General features: G+C 45.2%; 1 protein-coding gene across 2 annotated transcripts in view; it reads right to left on the bottom strand.

Moving 5' to 3' along the window:
- CLIC5 (chloride intracellular channel 5) overlaps positions 1-21394 on the bottom strand; it is a 162370-nt gene that overhangs the window by 49441 nt on the left and 91535 nt on the right. The gene's annotated exons all lie outside the window — the stretch shown is intronic.

The following is a 21394-nucleotide window of genomic DNA, read 5'->3' as shown; positions in this document are numbered from 1 at the left end:
ACATATACAGTAAAACCTTGGATGGCAAGTAACCTGTTCTGTGAGTATGTTCTGCAAGACGAGCAAACATTTCTAATACATTTTAACTTGATAAATGAGTGATGTCTTGCCATACGAGTAGTACGTGATGCTGAACGTCACATGATCACAACTGGGCCCGTGGTTCTCTCTGTCTCTTTCTCTCATTGCAGGATTGTGGGTGATCGGCTCCCAGGCTCGGATGCTCAGTCTCAGGCCAGCGTGTGGCAGAAAATCAGTGATGTTTCAGAACATTGGAAGGTGCCCCCAACTGGCACTAGTGTATGTTTTGTCACTTCAAAGCACCTATGCACGGTTCTTTGCGTTTCTACACAAGAGGAAGCTCAGGAATGTTTTGCTTCATTGTAGGTCAGGCTGCCTGCGGATATAGCCCCTTTCCTCTGCTGCCTGATTGCCAGTTACATTAAATACAGTATATGACAAGTGTTTATTAATACTGTATTGTAGTCTATATCCAAGTGAGCGTATACAATGGCCCCCATGCAGAAAAAGATTCCATTGAGCCAATAGATAGCAGTGATTCCATTAGTGATAGTGAAAGACGTCCTACACAGTAACCCTCCTCTCTCTTATCTCCCTCACACCCGCCAGGAAGGTTTTCAAAGGAAAGCGCAGGTCAATTTGTTTATTTTTCTTTATATTTGGTATTTTCTTTATTATTTTGTATTATATTACAGTATTGTAATCGTTTTTATATGAATATTTTTGGGTTGTGGAACCAATCATCTGAGTTTCCATTATTTCTTATGGGGAAGTTTGCTTTGATATACAAGGGTGTTTCTGGAACGAATTAGGCTCGCAAACCAAGGTTTTACTGTATAATGATAACAGCATTACTGAGTGTTTGCATAATTCTGCTCACTAGATGTCCCTTTCTCAGTATCTTCCTCAAAATAGCATGGCTTTTTTTTGTTTTTTAATCAACTGAAAGGCAAGTTTCGCTTTATTTCTGAGTGGGCTACAGAGACATGAATTTTATAAGGAATTCATTTTCAGCACATCCATGAACAAACAAAAAGGTCGGGAGCCGATCCCTGTGTGATTCATTTCCACCGAGTGGTTTATGGGCCCCTGACATGGTGCCTAGAGGGGGAATCACCCACTCACTCTAGTTTGTTAGCAGCTGCCTTGGAAACGACGGCCCCAAGAGGTGGCTGGAGTGCCTTCCTCCAAGGACAGGGAGGGCCAGGGGAGTGAAGGCCCCCGGGCTTCCCGGCAAAGCTGCAAACAATCCAAAGGTCCCAGGATGGGGGCTTATTAAGACTTTTTTCTAAGGGAGGGAGAAAAAAAATGCACTCCCAAAATGCAACGCGAATTTTCCCCTTTGAGGTCTGTTCAGCTGTGGCATTTGGGTGGGGAGGGGGTGACGCAGTCTTTCATACATGAGAGCCTAACTGTGTGCTTATTTCTGCCTCGCAAACTGCTCCCAGCAGAGGCTCAGGTTTATCGCAGAAAACTGGCGCCTTTGACGGTGTTGGTTGTAGGTAATTGCTATGAAATTACAGTTATTTTACCTCTCTCTTAACGACACCAAAAGCCCCATCCCTATTCAGTTCTCACTTTTCCTTGGTGCTGGAAACGGACCCACTCCCGAGCAGCTGAGACACCATGGGCTCCGTTATTCAAAATCTGAAAGGTGGGAGGGCACAGCGTGGGCGCCACACCTACCCACAGAGCTAAAGTTACCGATAAAGCCACACTCCGACAGGCAACGGTGAATTTAATAACAGCTTGGTTTGCTAACTTGCGTTTATGATGTCAGCCCCTTAAGACCTTCCCAGGAAGCACTCACTCAACAGGTACCTGGTTCCTGGTCCTTTAAGACATCCTGACAAAGGAACTGTTCCCTAGGGCCCGTTACACTATAAGCGACAAGAATTAAAAAACAAAACCAAAAGTCATATCCATATACTGTCACCTGTTTTATCTCTGGTGGGAGTGGGGAGGGGCAATGACAGGGAATCGAAGGAGGAACCAGTAAAATATTGGAACTCTTATTGGCTGGACAGAAAACTCATGTAATGGTAACAACTGATGTCTGTGTTGTCAGGCACTGTTCGAAATGCTTCACATATAATATTAATTCACTTATTGCTCATGAGAAGCCTATGTAGTGGGATATTATCACCCTTTTGCAAGATGTGGAAACTGAGGCACAGAGAGAGGAAATAACTGGCCTAAGGGTCCCTGGATTGAACCCAGGCCATCTGGCTCCAGATGCAGGGCTCCTGCCGCCATGCCTGTGGTCCAGTCTGAAGACCCAAACAAGGTTAACAGGGTGGCCCCAGGTCACAGAGCTGCAGGTGACAGTGCTCAGGCTGTACGCACGCACCCCGCCCTTCAGACAGCGTGCACGCAGCTGTGCTGGAGGGTGCACAGGGTCCTGGCCTTCGCAGATCCCCCCATTTTCACTATTGTCCTAAACTAGGATACTAGGCCCGGTAAATGAAAACTGCCAAAGGAGCAATAAACACAACGTGGGAGGATTCTCAGCTTCCTCTTTCGTTTTCTTTTTTTTCCTCTCTTTTCTTCTCCTTTCTTGTGGGAAGAACACCGAACACGAGATCTAGCCCCTAAGACATCCAGTGGACAATACATTACTGTTGACTACAGGCACGGCGTTGCACAGCAGAGTTCCAGAGCTCATTGATCTTGCTCACCTGAAACTTTATTCCCGTTGAATAGCACCTCCTCGTCTCCCACTCCCCCACCCCGGGCCCTGACAACCGCAGCTCCTCGCTTTGATTCGATGATGTTTACCATTTTCGTGACCTCACAGGAACGAAATCATGCAGTAGGTGTCTTTCTGTGATTGACTTAACTCACTTAGCCTTATGTCCTTGAGATTCCTCCCTGGTGTCTAGTTTTCTGAACTTCCTTCTATTTCAAGGCCTCTTAAAATAGACTTTATGCAAGTTCTTAGCCCGTGTTTCAATCCGGGTATTTGTCTTTGTTGTTGTTATTGTTGTTGTTTCTGTTTTCCTACTGAGTTGTTCAGCTTCTCCCTTTCCTCCTTGGCAGCTCACCAGTTATGCGGCCCAGATAAACCGTGGTTAAACTCATGGGTTAAATGAAGGGAACTTGTGGCAACCACTCAAAACACAAACAGGGAACAGCCAGGTGAAACTCAATGGGACTCCAGGCCCTGAAAAGTGTGAGGGACAATGTGATGGATGGCCCAAAGAGGCTCTGAACAATGAGGGCAGAGGGCAGGCACAAAAGCAGTGTAGTAAGTTAAATAATGCCTCCCCCCCCACACACACACACTGAACCTGTGTCCTTCCAAAACCTGTAAGTGTGACCTTATTTGGAGATAGGGTCTCTACAAGAGGAAATTAAGCTAAGATGAGGTCATATTGGATTAGGGTGGACTCTAAATATGACTTATGTCCTTATAAGAAGAGAACAGTTTGGCCACAAGATATGCAAGGGAAGACTTCATGTGGAGACAGAGGTAGAAATTGGAGTCCCTCATCTACAAGCCAAGGAACAACCAAGGATTGCCAGAAACACCAGAAGCTAGAAGAGATGAGGAAGAGAATCCTTCCCTAGAGCCTCTGGAGAGCATGTGACCTTGCTGACACCTCGATTTCAAACCTCTAGCCTCCAGAAGAATTTCTGTGTGTGAAAAGCCACCCAGTTTACAGTAATTTGTTATGAAAGCCTAGGAAACCAGTGCAAGCCAGAAAGTGTCAGGAGAACAGGGTACCACTGATGGCAACCTTCCCAAGTTCACAATTCTGCTTTGAATTTTTTTTAAATGTCTTATTGATTTTTGAGAGAGACAGAGAGAGAGGGAGACACAGAATCCGGAGCAGGCTCCAGGTTCTGAGCTGTCAGCACAGAGGCCAACACGGGGCTCGAATTCACAAACTGTGAGATCATGACCTGAGCCTAAGTTGGACACCCAGCCGACTGAGCCACCCAGGCACCCCTCACAATTCTGCTTTGCCATGAGCCTAGTGCACATGCACAAAATCACCAGCCAACTATGACCCCAAAGTACTTCCTATTTCCTATAGTGAATGTATTTACTATAAGTTACACTCTACTATATTATATGCTATATATAATAGAACTTACATAATACATAATGTCACATAAGATAATAACCGTATAATGTAATTATGTAGGTTGTATGAATATACATTATGTTATGTGCCAGGTAAGTCATATTATATACTATGAGATATTGCCTTTCATATAGTCTCTCCCTGTAAATGGTGAGCTTGGGTCCTCCCAAAACATGGGCCATGTTTTATTTACTTTGTCCTCAGCAACAAGAAGTGGCTGCAGGTTGAGGGGAGGGTGGTACTACTCCCTTTTTATGGCTTGAGTAGCTCAAAAGTCTGATGTTGGAACTCTGAAGAGTGTCCTGAGAAAGAAGTTTGGGCTGTATAACACACTATAGCAGGAGATAATTGTTCTAAACCCATCTCTGCCTCTAATTTGCTGTGTGACCTTGAGTAATGCAGCCACCTTCCTCTCCGCCTTCACCGTCGCACTCACAAATTCCTATAGTTTTATAAATTCAAGTGACTAGTGGAGATTTATTGAAGATAGCAATTCTCAAACATTGTGGTCTCAGAACTCTTTTTAAAATAATTTTTTAAATACTTCTATATTTTTGAGAGAGACAGAGGGTGAGTGGGGGAGGGGCAGAGAGAGAGGGAGACACTGAATCCGAAGCAAGCTCCAGGTTCCGAGCTGTCAGCACAGAGCCCCACGCAGGGCTTGAACTCACGAGTCTTTAGACCATGACCTGAGCCAAAGTCAAATGCTTAACCAACTGAGCCACCCAGGTGCCCCAATGATCTCAGAACTCTTAGATGCTTTTAAAGATTGTTGAGAATCCCAAAGAGCTTTTGTATTTACTGTATTATAAATGAAAGCTAAAAAATATTTTAAATACTTATTGATTAAACATAACAGTAATAATAAGAAACATACTGTATGTTAAAATAAATGACATATTTTAATATAAAGGAAGTATTTTTTAAGAAAAGAAATTGAGTGAGAAGAGCAGCATTGTTTTATATTTTTGCAAAATCTTTCATGTCTGACTTAATAGAAGCTAGCTTCTGCAATCTTTTGTTTTTGGTTGAAGTATAAAATGAAAATCTGGTCTCACTCAGATATGTAGTTGGAGACAGGAGGAGTAATCTAATAGCTTTTTCAGATAATTGTGGGCATTTTTCTTTAATGCCATACCGAAACTCGAGTGATAGTTTCTTAAAACCGAGTTGATAGGTGGAATTTGAAACCCTATCAATGAAGTTCTTCTGTTCCACTAAACCCCATTCATCTGTCTTGCACTATGAATGGATCTTTCACCCATGAATGATTTTTTAACATCACAAATTCGTCATTTGGAAAATAGCATTTCACCGAGTTATGCAGATCTTCCAAATGCTGATACGTTTCATCACACAATGTCAAAATATTTCATTCAGTAATATCACCACTGAGCTCATCGGAGAAGTTTAAGAGAAGTGGTCAAGTGCGTGGTAGCAGGTTATCTGTTTTCCAGTAGTGTAGTGTTCTCTCGAAAGCTTGTGTTTTATCACTGGCAAGAAATACTGTCAGTTGTTATCCTCGAAATGACAGGCTCATTTCATTGATTTTCCAGAGAACGTCTGGGAAACACCAAGCCTGAGGAGCCACAGTTTGTCTGCCACTGGCTCTTTCGAGTAAAATCTCTGTTCCGTGAGAGAAGCGGCTGGTTCGGTTCACAACTCAATCACGAAAGTGCTATTCCTTGGAGGACCGTTGTGCTTCGGCACGCAGCCCAACAGCTTTATGTGCATTTCCCATTTCATCAGCCAGAACGTTTAAAAGACATGTACCCAAGGGTTGAGACTTTATTACGTTATATACTTTTTACTGCTTCATCAAGGACATTCATAAATGAGACTCTTTTTTTTTCTGCACCCACGTGACTCCTAACACTGTTTGTACCACTGCCTTGATTTTTGCTCAAGCACTAGTAGCTTTTACTCATGAAATTTCAACCTCAGGGAGAAATTCTGTTACTTTGAAAATAGTTGTGACCTCCCAGAATCCCCGAAAGAGCCTCAACGACCCCAAGAGGCCACCAACAACGTTTGAGAATTGCTCATTTAAGACCCCCCCAAGGACAGACCAGGTACATAGAGCTTTGTCTCCAGACAAAGAAGCAGCTGGTAATTGTCCAAAAGTCATGTGAGGGCACCAAGGTCCAAAAGAGGGAATGATTTTCCAGAGAGGTTCCAAGAAGGAATGGCAGGAAATGGATAAGTGACATTTAAGCTTGACAGACCCTGTATCATTGATCAGTTTATTGTCTCTCAGCTCCGAACGCGCCCATAGGAAATGGACTCACTGAGCCTCTCACAGAGATGTGAGGCTTACAATAGCCAGAAGGCTTCCTACCCCCGCTAATGCCTGGTTCCCGCCGACGCCTGTGACACCACTGCTGACCACATGCTGCCACTCGAGCTCTGGACAGTGGCCGGTTGCTTGCCCAAGCAACTCCAGACCGGTTCTGGCCTGGCCAAACCAGTGAGCTTCTATGCATTTTGCTGGGCTGACTGTAACTTCTCCACTGAGATTTGAACCCCTTCCTTGGCTATTCTCCTTCAGCTCCAGAATTCTCATGTCTGTTGTGCTTACTCTCTTATCACGGTTAATACTTTTTGTGAACGTTCCCCTGTTTCAACTACTCTGTGGTTTTTCTCTCCTGACTCGGCCCAGCCTACTACAGATGCTTAAATGTCTGATACTTCAAAATGCAAGATTTTTAGGCTCTTTGATTCATTTAAAACCCAACAAGGTTGGGGGGCCTGGGTGACTCAGTCGAGGAAGTGCCCGACTCTTGATTTCAGCTCGGGTCACGATCTCACAGTTCCTGAGACTGAGCCCCACGTCGGGTTCCACGCTGACAGCATGATGCCCACTGGGGATTCTCTCTCTCCCTCTCTCTCTCTGCCCCTCCCCTGCTCTCTCTCTCTCTCAAAATAAATAAATACACATTAAAAAAATACTTTCATTAAAAATAAAAAGTAGTATAGAAATAGTAGAAGACAGAAACCTCCATTTTCTGCAGAAAGTTAACTGATGGCACATTTCAATTTTTTGTTGCTTTAGCCCATAAAAACTGTCCTCAGAGACTCAAATAATCAGGCAATTTTCTCAAGTTTAGAGATAAAAAATTCTACAATAATAGAGCCAGAACTGATCTCAGGGACGATATGGTCTAGCTCTTTCTTCCTGGTCAAGAAACAGGTCCAGAAAGGTTAAACAACTTGCCTATGGTTGCACAGTCTGGTCCCATGACAGGATCAGGGATAATTCCTGATTTCTGATTTATAGCTTTCTGCTATGCTAGGCTGATTGTTATCTTATGGGAAAGAGTGTCAAGGTGACAAAGGCCACAGGAAGAGAACTTTCTTTGAATACAGAATGACTCATCTATAGAGCACTAAATGGATTCACATTACATGAAAGAGAAAGAATTTTTCTTTATAATGACAATATTTGGAGCTGCCCACTTTTTCCTTATTAGTGTAGGTCAGGTAGTATTCCTTATTAGGACTATTTTTTAAATACCAAATGGTGTGTAATAATTAGTAAGCCCGCTGCTAGCAGGGATGGGACTTGGTGGTTTGTGGTCCACTTGAACACAGGGAGTTCTGCCCTTGAAGAAACAACATCCCTTTTCTCAGCAGACACTTAGGGCCTCACTCCCTGGGGTCACTCGGGCTTTTTTCATTCGGTAAACACAGAGGTAACAAGTACACATTTGAGGCTTCAGACACTGTCAGCATTTATGTAAAGTGGATTAGAAAGGCTGAACCAGCACTATGCAGGTAACCTGAAGAATTCCAAGTGTATGAGTCAGGATTGCCTAGATAGAGCCTACAGGATGTATGTGTGTGTATGGGTGTGTGTATGGGTGTAGATAGATAGATATATAGAGATATCAAGATAGATAGAGACAGAGACAGAGATAGAGACAGAGATATTTATTTTAAGGGACTGGCTCACATGATTGTAGAGGCTCAGTGAGTCCATAACCTCATGGAGTAGGTCATCAGATTGGAGACTCAGGGAAGAGTTGCCGGTTCAGTCCAAAGGCAGTCTGCTGGTAGAATTCCCTCTTCCTCAGAGGGGGTCAGTCTTTCTATTATGGCCTTTAACTAATTGGATGAGTCCCACACACTGTAGAAAGTAATCTGTTTTACTCCAAGTCCACTAATTTAAATGTTAGTCTCATCCCAAATACACCTGCAGCACAGAAATATCTAGAATAATGTTGGACGAAATATTGACACACAAAATTAACCACCACACCAGGCAACTGCAAAATTATTACCTGAGACAGCAATCCAATGTCTGTCACCAACACCTTAGCTCGCCAGATGGTTTTATAAAACAACTCAATATAGCTATGTAAATATCCCCTCCCAAAGGCCCTTGTGGGTGCGATACCAGAAGGCTGCTCTGTTAAGCGTCTGACTAAGAGAGCAGGGGCCGATGGTGCCCGTGACCCTGAGTAATTGGTCTGGTCTGTTAGTGGCTTCAGGCCCAAAGACGCCTACAACTTTTTGTGTTGCATACTGTTGCTGTGCTCGCGGCCTCTTGGGAGTGTCCCTCAGCTTTCCTTGGGCTTTATGTCAATCTGCACTGAGTCTATATACACCTTGGGGTTCTTCCACATACTCTGGGAGAGTGCTGCCTTTTCCAACCCAACACCAGTGCCCCTCCTCTCGGCCCCTTCTTCCCACTCCTAAGTGGCTTTTTATGTCTATTCTTTCATGTCCATGCTGTTTGGATAAACGAATGGATCCCTTTTAAACCTCTTGCCTGTCCTGCTTCCACTTCACACCCTCTTTTAAATGATTCTCTCTCAATCACAGGGCCTAAGCAATGCGGTTTTTTTTTTGTTTGTTTTTGTTGTCTTTTCTTTGTAACTTACTCCTACTTGACTTTTCTCTTGTAGTTAGAACTTTTGCTTATCCCTGCTTCTTAAAAGTCAAGATGGCGCGGCCTCCCTGTCACTGGGTGCCCCCCGGCCTGCTGGGCTGGCTTCACGGACAGGCTTCCCATGCAGGTGCACGAGGCCCCAGGCTCAGAAGGCCTCGAACATGGCTTAATGTGGTGCTGTTGCTGTCGGTTCTGCATTTGACCCTCCTGCTCCCTGGCTGACAACCTCCTCTTCCTGACCTTTGCCCTCTCAGCTAACAGCTCTCAGGGGTGACGCCCTCGAGAACTCCTCTACTCCCAAGAACATGATTATCCTCCTTAAGTCAGCAGTGCTCTGGCTCTCTGACCTATAAACATGCCATTTACCCTGTGAGCTTAAAAGAAAAAAAAAAAAAAAAACACACAAGAAGCAAAAAGAAATGCAAAGAAAGAAAGAAGAAAAGAGAAAATGCTGAAAGGCTATAGGGCCCACTTGGCTGCATTCTTCTTTGTGAACTCCACCCCTTATGCTATCTAGAATTTGCCTCTTTACAATTGAAGTTTTCCAGTTTTTAGATACCTGAGGGGTTTTTGTAATTTTATTAGTAAAAGTCAGGTAGTATTCTTTGTTATTCATATTTTTAATACCAAATGATCTCCCTTTCTAGTAAGATAGTTGATAAATCTTTCATTAGCATGAATGGGACTTGGCGATTTGTTTCATTCATTCATTCAGTTAAATTTATGAAGCCCTGGGAACCCAAAAGGTGCTCAAGAAATATAAATTTGGCGGTCTTAGTACATCGTCCAAGTTACTGTATTGGGCTTCAGGAGACAGAACGGTGCTCCTATCACAAACCTGCGCCAAGTTTTGGGGGGGCCCCCCACATCCAAACCTCTGCCTCTAAGTTAGGCTCTGTCTGATCTAATAGCCCCAGGTATAATATTTAACAACTAAATGCCATTACACTAGAAGCAAGCTTGCGTCCTTGACTTCACAGAGTTCTGTAGTACAGTAGAAAGGCCATGGTGTAGAGCCAGGCAGACGTGAGTTCAAATTCCAGCCGTGATATCAAGCAGCTGTACGTGGCAGGTTTTATTTCCCAAAGTGGCTACAGCAGTATTTCTAGTTCCAAATATTCTCCAGAGGTGGAGTCTATATTTGCCTTCTTCTTGAAATTGGCTGGGCCTTTATGGCTGCCTAGATGAAATGTACAATGTCAAATTGTATGACTTCTCGAGACCAGGTCATACAAGGTGATACAGATTGTTCCCAGCACTCCCTCTCTCCTTTGGGATGCCTGTCCTGGGAACCCTTGTCATGAGGAAGGCCAGAGCACAGGAAGAGGCTTTGTGTAGTGTTCCAGCTAAGTCCTCGGCTGACAGGTGGCACCACCCATCAGACGCACAAATGAGCGAGACTTCAGATGATTCCAGCCCCCGGTCTTTGAGCTGTCCCAAATGACACCTAGTGCAGTAAAATGCGTTATCCCTACCACCCCCTGGCCGAACTGCCACGTTCAGGGACAAAATTAATGTTTTGATCGCTTACAACCACTAAGTTTTGGAGTGGTATGTTAGCCAGCAGATAACACATACACGCTTAACCTCAGGTTCTTTATCTGCAAATTGGGGGTAGAAATATTTACGTTGCAAGGTTGTTATACAACGGAGTGGTAGTACGTATAAAACCCATGATATCCACTTTATAAATTTAAAGCTATAGTCATTATGACCACAGAAGACAAATATTTAGGAAGAGCTAATTAAACATCCCTGTTTGTGAAATGCTATGCCCTGGTATAGAGTCAGGAGACCTCTCTTTGATGGCACAACAATTCAGCATTACGTTGGTGTTCAGGGTTTTGTGTGTGAAGCAATACGTTCGGTAGAGAAAGAAAACACACGAAGAACCATGATCGCTGTCCACTGGCTGGAAAAGTGTCCCTAAATGAGGACAGTCTCCCACTGACCATGAGGGAGACAAGGAAAGCGATGTATGTTTGGTTAGCTGTAGGTATGATCATAGGCACATGCGTGTCTATTCTCTATAAGGTCACTGAGTTTCTCTGCAGAGCTACATTCTTCAACACAACTGTTTTCAGGTCATTCAGGTGCCAAAGACAAGAACTCCAGGGAGGTGGATGGATGAAGGTGAGGGTCAGGTTGTGGCAGATTGCTGGTGATTTTCTGTTGAAGCCCAGTGGAAGCCTGTGCGTCCTCTCGTTATCCGGGAACCTCTGCCCTAAATATTTACAGGATCATCGTGCTGTGTTCTTCAGCCTTGTCTATGCTTGAACCCCAATGCTTGAGTCGGGCAAGCCAAAAACTGGAATTCTTCCACGTCAGAAATGTACGAAAGCCCAGGAAACCAAAGAGCGATACAAATCTACAGCCTCAAATAAACAGAATTCCTTCCCACATGGGTTTAATTTGAAGAAGATGCCTTCTTGCTTAAGCCTACCCCAGAGTATACCAGTCCTAACGGAGAAAGCATGCTTTCCACTCAATTAGGCCACTGTCAAAATTTTGCTTTCCTCCCTCGACATACTTTTATTTATTATTTAAGATCCTAGAGAAACTGCTTCCAGCTTTTGACCAAGGATCCATTTCCCCTACATTCATGAAATGAACCTGCAACTCCTATAACCTTTATACCAAACCAGGATATCCTGACATTGAGTTGGGCTTCTTCCACAACAGTTGGCGCTTGGGCTCCTGTGACAGCGACGACCGTCCCTCCATTACTATTCGTCCTGCCCTCTGCTTTGGCTGTCTGAATGTGGAGTTTTCAATACCGCATCTTGATTATCACAAGCGGGTCTGGGAAGACTTTAGAGATATCAGAAAATCTGTCATCCCGCCTCTCTGTTGGGCTCAATAACGCTCATCCACCCTAACCTCCCAAATATGGCAGATTAAAAGCTTATGCCACTAACAGCAAATCTGAGTCATGAAATTTATTACATAGGTTCACCTAAATCTGGGACCCTATGGAATTTTTTTTTTTTTTGCAAAATTCATATGTTATAATAGGTCAGCAAAGTAGGTTTACAGAACTTGAAAAATCTAATGCTCATTTAAAAATGCATGCCCAGGGGCACCTGGGGGGCTCAATCGGTTAAGTGTCTGACTTCGGCTCAGGTCATGATCTCACGGTTCATGAGTTCAAGCCCCGCATCGGGCTCTGTGCAGACAGCTCAGAGCCTGGAGCCTGCTTCAGATTCTGTGTCTCCCTCTCTCTGCCTCTACCCTGCTCATACTCTGTCTTTCTCTCTAAAGTAAATAAATGTTAAAAAAATTTTTTTAATGCCCCACTCTCAAATATTCTGATTTAATATTGAATTCTTTTTTCTTTTTTCAATGTTCAACCAGTCCGGGCGACCTCTGACCTAGTGGTGCTCATGGTTGGGGCTATACAATAGAATCAGTGGAGGAATGTGCTAAACAAGAAAATTGACAAAAGAGGTCCCCAGGCCCACTCCAAACACACCAAGTCAGAGTCTCAGGGAGATGGCAGGTGCCTCCTTACTCTTTTTGTTCCCTATTTCCTTGGTACTCCTGCACTGGAGAAGCCTTCAGGTCCCAGCCCTCCTCCTCCCACCCCACTCCTACTAATGCTCCCTCCACGGTCAGCACTTGCATAAGGCCTATAAGAAGGGCGCCATTTTGAGCCATTCAGGGAATGGAGAATACACTTTGGATGCAGACATCTGGAGAACCTCAAGTCAACACAGCCACAATGCCAGGAGCCTCCCTTGTCAGCTAATGTCTTTATGGTTGCACCTCCACACAAGATTGCTCTTGATGTCTGCAGGCCGGTCCTCCCTGATGGTGACAGACAGCCCTGTGATCAGGCCCACGTACTCACATGGTCATATGTGCTCAACCATGTCTCCTCTTCCCATGCACTATCCTCTAGCCCGCATACAACTCTGCTTCTTCTACAGGTGGGACCCCCGCCCCCCGCCCCATAAAGTCCTAGTTCAACTTTCCTGACTGTGTGGAGCACCAGGAGGCTTTAGCCACACCCTGAACTATATGCAGTCACCTGACCACTTGGGCAAGGTGGAAGACAAACATCTTCACTGAAGGCCTGCTCGGTGCGGAGCCTGGGAGTTTGATGATGAATGAGAACCAGTCCCTCTCCTTGGAAAGCTGGCCCGCGTTGAGGCATCAAGAGGTAAGGAGATGACGTCTGGGTCATAAGCGAAGTGCAGTAATGACAGAGGTAGATTGGGAACATGAAGGAGGCCACAGGAGAATCAGGGAAGGTCTTAGGGCGGCAGTGATCCTTGACGTGAGCCTAAAGGTAGGAGGATTTACTCAAGCAAAGCAGTGGGTGAGGACATGGGGAGCAGAACTGACTGCATATGCACAGGTCTGGAGGCTCGATTACACAATGTCGGGTGTGCAGGCAACTGCAAGCAGGTGGCCTTGTCCTTTGTGCTGTATCAGGGGAACCCGCCCCCCCCCCCCCCAGGAATTCTCCTTTCTTCCTTCAGTCTGAGGATGCCTGCCCAATCACAGGCAAGGCCACAAACCAGTCAAAAGCCTATCTTCTGGGCGTCCCTGTATCCCTTGGGTCTGTTATTCCTGCCATCACTGGTCCCTAACCCCTTCAGCCATACATGACCAACATGGCATCTTCCCTACTTCCATTTCTTAAAGCCCACTCTGAAAGCATTGAAATTTAAGTGTGAATTCTTGATAACTATGTAGCATTGATTGTGGACCAGATATAAGCAGAAGGTATAGAGCTCTAATGGTGAGGTTCCAGGCATCAAGCAGGTGAGTGAGGATCTGGGAAAGAAGGAAGATGGGCAACAGCAGCCTCCCGGAGTCTTGAAACCAGACACATGGGCTTTTTCCTATTAAATCCTATGTGAGATCTGGTCAATTCTTACCTCTGCTACTTACAAGGGCAGAGCATCCGTAATGGGTGCCCAGGCCAAAGGGAAGCCCTTCTTGTTACGGAGCTGCTTTGGTTTCCATTTAAAAATCTCTATTTAACAATAATTCAGCCCTGGTTGGAAAGGCAAGACTCAAAAACAAAAACAGCACATTCTTTTTTAATTAATTTGGAAGTGGGGGAGACTACAGGAATGTTTAACTTCGCCTTTGATATGAGTGCTATGCATTTGGGATCGCTGCTTGTGGTAAGACCCTAGCCAGGATATTTGCAGGTTGTCTGGGTGAATCAAGTTCCTTGGGTAGCCCTTTAAGCAAAAGACAAGAGTGGAATAACAAGCAGAAGATTAGAAGTCCTGTGTTCCTGGGGCGCCGGGGGGGCTCAGTCTGATGGGCATCCAACTTCGGCTCAGGTCATGATCTCACATGAGATTGAGCCCTGTGTCGGGCTCCGTGCTGACAGTTCAGGGCCTGGAACCTGCTTCAGATTCTGTGTCTCCCCCTCTCCCTGCCCCTCTCCCACTTGCACTTTCTCTCTCTCAAAATAAATAAACTTAAAAAACAAAACAAAAAGGCGTGTGTTCCAGACCTAGTTTGGGCACAAGTAACTGTGTGATCTTGTGCAAGTAATTTCCCCCTCTTCCTGAGCCTTAGCTTTGTTATTTATAAAGTGGATAAATTAGAAAAGACGATCTCAAAAGACACTCTAAAATACTGCCAAAGTGTGGGTTGGGGAAGAAAAATAGCACTGAATCTTACAGCTGAATCTAAGAATTCCACTGGCTGAATAGAAACTCCGTGATCCAGCATGGCCCTAGGCTCCCAGACCACACTGGCTCCTGGCACGGGCTCCCTAAACGTTTGCTGAGAAGATGGAACTTTCGGGCTGGCCCTCTACCATGAACAGCAGGCAAGTGGACCTCCGGGGGACAGTGGGCATCACTGCAATATGAAGGGGAAATGAAGACATAAAGTGAGAACCACCCATAACCACCTTCATGGGTCCTTCAAGGCTTTGCCTTCCCACAGTGTTCCTCTAACAGCTTTCCACGTTATTCTCAGCACATTACTTCAGAAAGCCATTGAAGAGGCTTTCCTGTTGGAAGGCTGCCCCACCCTCACCCCCACCCAGATCCCTCAAGCCTCACCCAACTCCCTCATTTCTCAGACGAGGCCAACTGAGGTCCAGAAAGCACAAGTGACTTATCTGAGACGCGACTGGAGGGGTGGAGTCTTCAGTAGGAGCGGAGAGGGTTGAAATCTCTGTCAAAACCATCCACCGTAAGTAATTCAGATGCACTCACAGGAGCTATGAGAACTGAATCCTTCCAGAATTCATCTCTAGAAGTGTTCCTGTGAGCCCCTGCTCACCTGTCATCACCCGTCTCTTAAAACAGCAAGATACTGAAGTGGCAGGAAGAAAAATCCTGCGATCGCAGGATACAGATTCAAACCAAGGTTTATTCCACTTTAAGGTGAAGGATTCACTCAGGGTAAAGACAGGAAGCCAGACTCACACGGAAGGTCCTGAGCCCCCAGTGGGAGTAGCCCCCACGGGAGAAGCTCTATTGCTAAATCCCCACCTCCCCTCGTCCCTCCTCCCCCATGGGGTGGCTGGGAGGATTCAGAGAGATTACACACATGAAACGGGGGCACCGTACCCATCAGAGAGCAAGCCCTAGACCCATCAGCTGCCCTCACTCTCACTCCGCCCTCTGGGCCTGTCCCTCCTTCCTCTGGCTCACCAGCCCCAACCAGAACGCTAAAAGTCAGTCTGGAGAAACTCTTCCAGGCAATAGGGAGAGGTTCCCACCAGCCGGCGCCTCCTATCACATAAGCCCACCCATCTCCTTTCTTTCAAGGTCGTACAGAATTTACCGTGAAGATTGTAGTCCTGGATGATTATTTCTTCCGATTTTAAAAACAGCCTCCCAGCTACAGACATAGAAGCTGAGCCAGCTTTTGTGTCAAGGAGACCCACGTTCGTCTTCCCTGCGTTGCAAAAACTCAATCTGACCTCGCTCCTGGCTGAGTTGTACGTTCAAGCTCAGCCCGAGCTATAATCGAAAAGGAGTCTGTCTTTTGTGATCCCCTAGGCCCAAAGGGGAAATGAAAAGCTTTTCCAAATGTCAGGCTAAGGCAGAAAATGTTCTATTTATTGTACTCCCGTTAAAAAATAAATAAATAAACTCACCCTAGTAATTATACCACACACACAACAGTCCAAGCCATCACCCAGGAAGCCATAACCTGAGATGAAGTCTGTGTTTCTATTCGGAAAAGGAATGTTTCCAAGACCTACAGCATTTTCTTTCATAAATTCTACAGTTACCGGAGACAGATTTCCCACCCTGCCTTCTGTCTGGCCAGTGGCGGTCAGAAAACCTGCGTGTCCTGCAAGACAAATGTGCCCTTAAGCAAGTGATTGCCTCGAGGTAGCCTTCCGCATCCTTGCCTATAAAAATGAAGGGGTTGGGCGCCTGGGTGGCTCAGTCTGTTCGGCATCTGACTTTGGCTCGGATCATGATCTCACAGTCTGTGAGTTAGAGCCCCACATTGGGCTCTGTGCTGACAGCTCAGAGCCTGGAGCCTGCTTCGGCTTCTGTGTCTCCCTCTCTCTGCCTCTACCCTGCTCATGCTCTGTCTCTCTCTGTCTCAAAAATAAATTAAAAAACATTTTTAAAAAATTTTTAAAAATAAATTAAATAAGTAAATAAATAAAAATGAAAGGGTGACTGGATAACGTCCAACTCTGCTCGTGCTCACTCAGGCAGCAATATTATTTGGACACACAAAAAGTTGGAAATGGCCCATGCCTCTGAGGAACTGTCAAATTCTCCACTTCATGCCTCCGAGGGACAACCGGAAGTGGCCTTTATAAAGATACACAACTACTCCCAGGTGACTCCAAAATAAGTGAGGTGTGGGAATTGTTCTGCACTATTGGGTCCTTTCTGGAAGCCTCAGAATTTGGCATAATGCTCTTGGGGTACTAAAGCTCACAAGCACCAAAAAACCTTACTATTGCTTCCGCATCATTATACTGAGATCCACAGAAAGGACGCCTCAAATCAGCCACTTGGTGTATCAGAAGATGTGACGTCGTGTTCCCAGCTCTCACAGAACTTGCTCCTTCCATAGGTTTGGAGTAGAAGGTTATGTAACATAGGTTTAAGTCAATAGTCACGAAAGTACATCTTCTGTATCTCTGTTTAGTTTGAAGGTACCCAATAAGGTAGATGCACGCGGTTGTTAAAAATTGTACCATGGGGACGCCTGGGTGGCTCAGTCGGTTAGGCGTCCGGCTTGGGCTCAGGTCATGATCTCACGGCTCGTGAATTCAAGCCCTGCATTGGGCTCTGTGCTGACAGCTCAGAGCCTGGAGCTTGCTTCAATTCTGTGTCTCCCTCTCTCTCTGCCCCTACCCAGCTCGTGCTGTCTGTCATAAATGAATTAATGTTAAAAACTTTTTTAAAAAAATTGTACCGTGGCCCTGCCCTCTAGACCAATCCTCAACCATGTCCACCACTGTAAGCCAGGACAAGCCATTCACAATAGCTTCCCTTCATTTGCAAGCTCTACCTAAGGAAGGAAGCTCGCTATTGTTGGGCTGTGTTTAGAATGGATGATGCAAAGCCCTGACCTTCAAGAATAGCAGATAGATTTCTGAGTTCTATCAAATGTTCAGGATCAGCCCCTTCAAATTATCTTTTGATGGAGGCTCAGGAAGGGCCAAGATGTTTCCATTTGTGCTTCATCTCTCACCCATTGGAAGAGAATGCCAGAAGCGTGATGCAGAAAATTCTGAGGCCTCAACTGGGATCAGTGGGACAGAATGTCAGTGTCATTTGGTGATTACATGTTTTATTTATAAAGCCACCCTTAGATGGGATTCTGCAGACACTTCTCCACAGACAGCAGAGGACTGCTGCAGAGGGACACTAGGACAAAGCTAAAATGAGAAGCTTAATTTCCCCCCTCTGTTCTCCCAATTAGCTCTTATCAGATCTTTTTTTAAACGGGATTCTTCTACTAAGTCCTAAAACAGACCCTGTTTTAGTTTTCTCTTCTCAGTCTTGTGATAAGTGCAGGGCCAGACACGGTCATTCTAATTGTTCAAAATGTAGTTAGTTTCCATGCAAATACCACAGCCTCGGGGAAAGACCTCAGGGCTGAGGAGAAACAAGGCCTTTGAAACAAATGTACTAGAAGTGGAGTGTTAATCATCCAGGACTTTAGTCTAGTGCATCTACAGGTACCTAACTAGCTTTGAGCAAAGGCCATTCTTCTCTCAATCCCGTCTGTGGTGGGGAAGGCAGAGTGGCTTGAATTAGTCTCAAAGCTCTGCTCCTCCTCTGTCACTGGGAGTAACAACAGCTTCCCAGGTGCTTCCCAAGTTCTCTGTGAGGCTCAAATGGGGGAATGCACACGCAAGTGCTCTGGGAGAGTGAGGCACAATAATAACACCGCAAGCCCAACAGGAGATTGACATTATCGCTGGCGAACCATGCCCAGTCCACATAGGAAAATGGAACATGAGCCCATTCCCCAATCAAGTCCCATTATGAGCGTTTTATCTCTCCCCAGGATTCCCAGCCATGGCCCTAAAACAGTTCTCCTGATGGGAGGAAATTGTAGGCTGTCTATGCCTTGCTACTCAAAGTAGCCTACAGACCAGCAACATCAGGTTCCTCAGAATGTAGGTCCTGGGTGGAAACTATATCCTCAGGCCTTACCCCAGGCCTCCTGAATCACAATGTTGCACTTTTAACGATCTCTAGGCCATTTCTCCCTATTGGTATTTAAGAAGACTAGTATTCAGAACCTTTGGAAGACAAAGGCCCGCCTATGGCAACAATGCAAATACCTTCATGACCTATGCCCAAGTCCACGATATCCAGCTTTTCTTTTTTCTTTTAAAGAGTACATCTTTGCACATCTGGATTTCACATTGCTCCTATTTAAAAAAAAAAAAAAAAAAAAAAAAATCTCTACTCCCGCACATGGTAATCTGGCCCTCCCGTGTTCTAAAACTGTTAGTGAATCTCAGCCAAATTTCCATAACTCGCGCAGGGGCGGGGCCTGCTTGCAAATAACAATGGCAGCCTGGTGCTGAAAGTGAACGCTGAGGCTGAAACTAGAGCCAGGATTAAATTATTTATTGAAATTCCATGATGTGGCTTGTCCAGGAGGAGCCCGGCGGAGCCTAGAGTCATCGAATGTATCCATCCTGTGCCGGGCCCCAACCTCTGCCCCCTGAAGTCACCTGCCTCTTTGCCCAGGAAACCACGGGACCCTGGCCTGACAGGTTAGGTTATGGCAACCTGACATGCTGTCGGCAGTGAACGGGGGTCCTACAGGCTGCAGACCGAGTGCTCCCAGGGCCTATCACCGTGCGGTAAGGCAGCTGGGCAGGCTACCTGCCCGCACCCCCCAGAGCATAGAAAGCCTGCGTAGAAAACTGCAAAAATACAAGAAAGGCAATATGTTGCAGCTAACCCCTAAGAAGAAAGAAAGAAAGAAAGAAAGAAAGAAAGAAAGAAAGAAAGAAAGAAGAAAAGAAGAGAAAAGAAAAGAAAAGGAAGAGAAGAGAAAAGAAAGGAAAAGAAAAGAAAGGAAAAGAAAAGAAAAGAAGAGAAGAGAAAAGAAAAGAAAAGAAAAGAAAAGAAAAGAAAAGAAAAGAAAAGAAAAGAAAAGAAAAGAAAAGGAAAGGAAAGAAAAGGAAAGAAAAGAAAAGAAAAGAAAAGCAACATCTGTCTCAGGATTTCCACCTGTATAATGCAGACAAACGGTTTCTTTGCCAACCAACATGCCACTTTATATAAGGTGAACTAAACTCTAACAAGTTGCCCTGTTATACTCACTACTCAAAATCAAAATACTGTATGGGGCGCCTGGGTGGCTCAGTCAGTTGAACATCCAACTTCAGCTCAGGTCATGATCTCACGGTTCATGAGTTTGAGCCCCACATTGGGCTCTCTGCTGTCAGCACGGAGACTGCTTTGGATCTTCTGTCTCCTGCCTGTCCCCACTCACTACCCGCCCCCCCCTCAAAAACAGACATTCAAAAAACCCAAAATACTGTAAACATATGTCCACCAATAAAAAACTGGTTGATTACAGTATGGTGTGGCCAGGTTATGAAATAGTATACAGCGGTTTTAAAAGAATGAGTTGGGTTCTTATGCACTGTTCTGGAAGGAGTATGTGATCCCTTTTTTATTTAAAAACATTATAACTTTATCCTTCATTGGATCAAATCCAGTGATTCTCAGTATGAATAATCACTTCAGGCTCTGCTGAAATGGGAGATGAACATTGTAATGGTGCAGACCTATGAGTTTTCCTAAAATAAGATAAAAGGCAGCTAGTCAGGAAACCAACAACAAAGGGCTCTTGTTGATTCTCTCTAGGGGCAGAGTGTTAGGTGTGTGTTGTGTGCCTGCAAGGTGCATGTCGTTATTGCCATATTTGTTTGACTTCTCATTGTTGAATGGGCAGTGTAGTTCAAACAGATCTGCCCACATATCAAAAGAGGAAATTACTTCCTTTGAGGGCTTTGTCCGTTGCAAAGAAGCCCTGTTTAAGCTCTGTGATGACTTATAATAAATGTGATAAATATTTATTTTAAATAAATAGATGGGGTAAGTGCGGTCATTCTATCCTTGAATAACAGAGGTCGTGGAACCTCTCCATTCTTTGTTTTTGGCCCCATGGTCTTTTGGATTTTGCTTCCCTCTTTTCTGGGACGGTATACTGGGCTTCTTACAGTGAACTATAAACCTCATTTTTATCAACTGCAGCTGCAAGCTTTAGTGACAGGCATACTGTAGTTACTATAATGGCATGCAAAATGGTAACGGATCTTGTGGCCCATCCAGGCAAACTCTCCCAGATCTGCAGTCCACCCAACTTTCCTCTGTCATCTGTAAAATTAAAAATAGGGGCGCCTGGGTGGCTCAGTCGGTTAAGTGTCCGACTTCGGCTCAGGTCATGATCTCACGGTTTGTAAGTTCGAGCCCCGCGTAGGGCTCTGTGCTGACAGCTCAGAGCCTGGAGCCTGCTTCGGATTCTGTGTCTCCTGCTCTCTCTGCCCCTCCCCTCTTCATGCTCTCTCTTTCTCTCTCAAAAATGAAAGAGAACATTAAACATTTAAAGAAACATTAAGGAGCACCTGGGTGGCTCCGTCGGTTAAGTGTCCGACTTCGGCTCAGGTCATGATCTCGCAGTTCGTGAGTTCAAGCCCTGCATGGGGCTCTGTGCTGACAGCTTACAGCCTGGAGCCTGTTTCAGATTCTGTGTCTCCCTCTCTCTCTGCCCCTCCCCTGCTCTCAAAAAATAAATAAGTGTTAAAAAGAACCTCTGTACCGGGTGTCAAGGATAGAGAAGAATTAAGGCAGGTGTGTGGGTTGGCCTTCCAAAAGAGCCAAGCACCAGGGTCTGAAGAAAACACACAGCAGGGTGGAATGAACCCTGGGCCTGGTTCGAGTACCCAAATTCT

This window comes from Panthera pardus, unplaced genomic scaffold (genome assembly GCF_024362965.1).
Source record: "Panthera pardus isolate Hobbes unplaced genomic scaffold, ASM2436296v1 HiC_scaffold_17, whole genome shotgun sequence".
In the NCBI taxonomy this organism is placed as follows: domain Eukaryota; kingdom Metazoa; phylum Chordata; class Mammalia; order Carnivora; family Felidae; genus Panthera; species Panthera pardus.
Note: the sequence above shows the minus strand (reverse complement) of the source record. Positions and strands in the feature narration are given on the sequence as shown.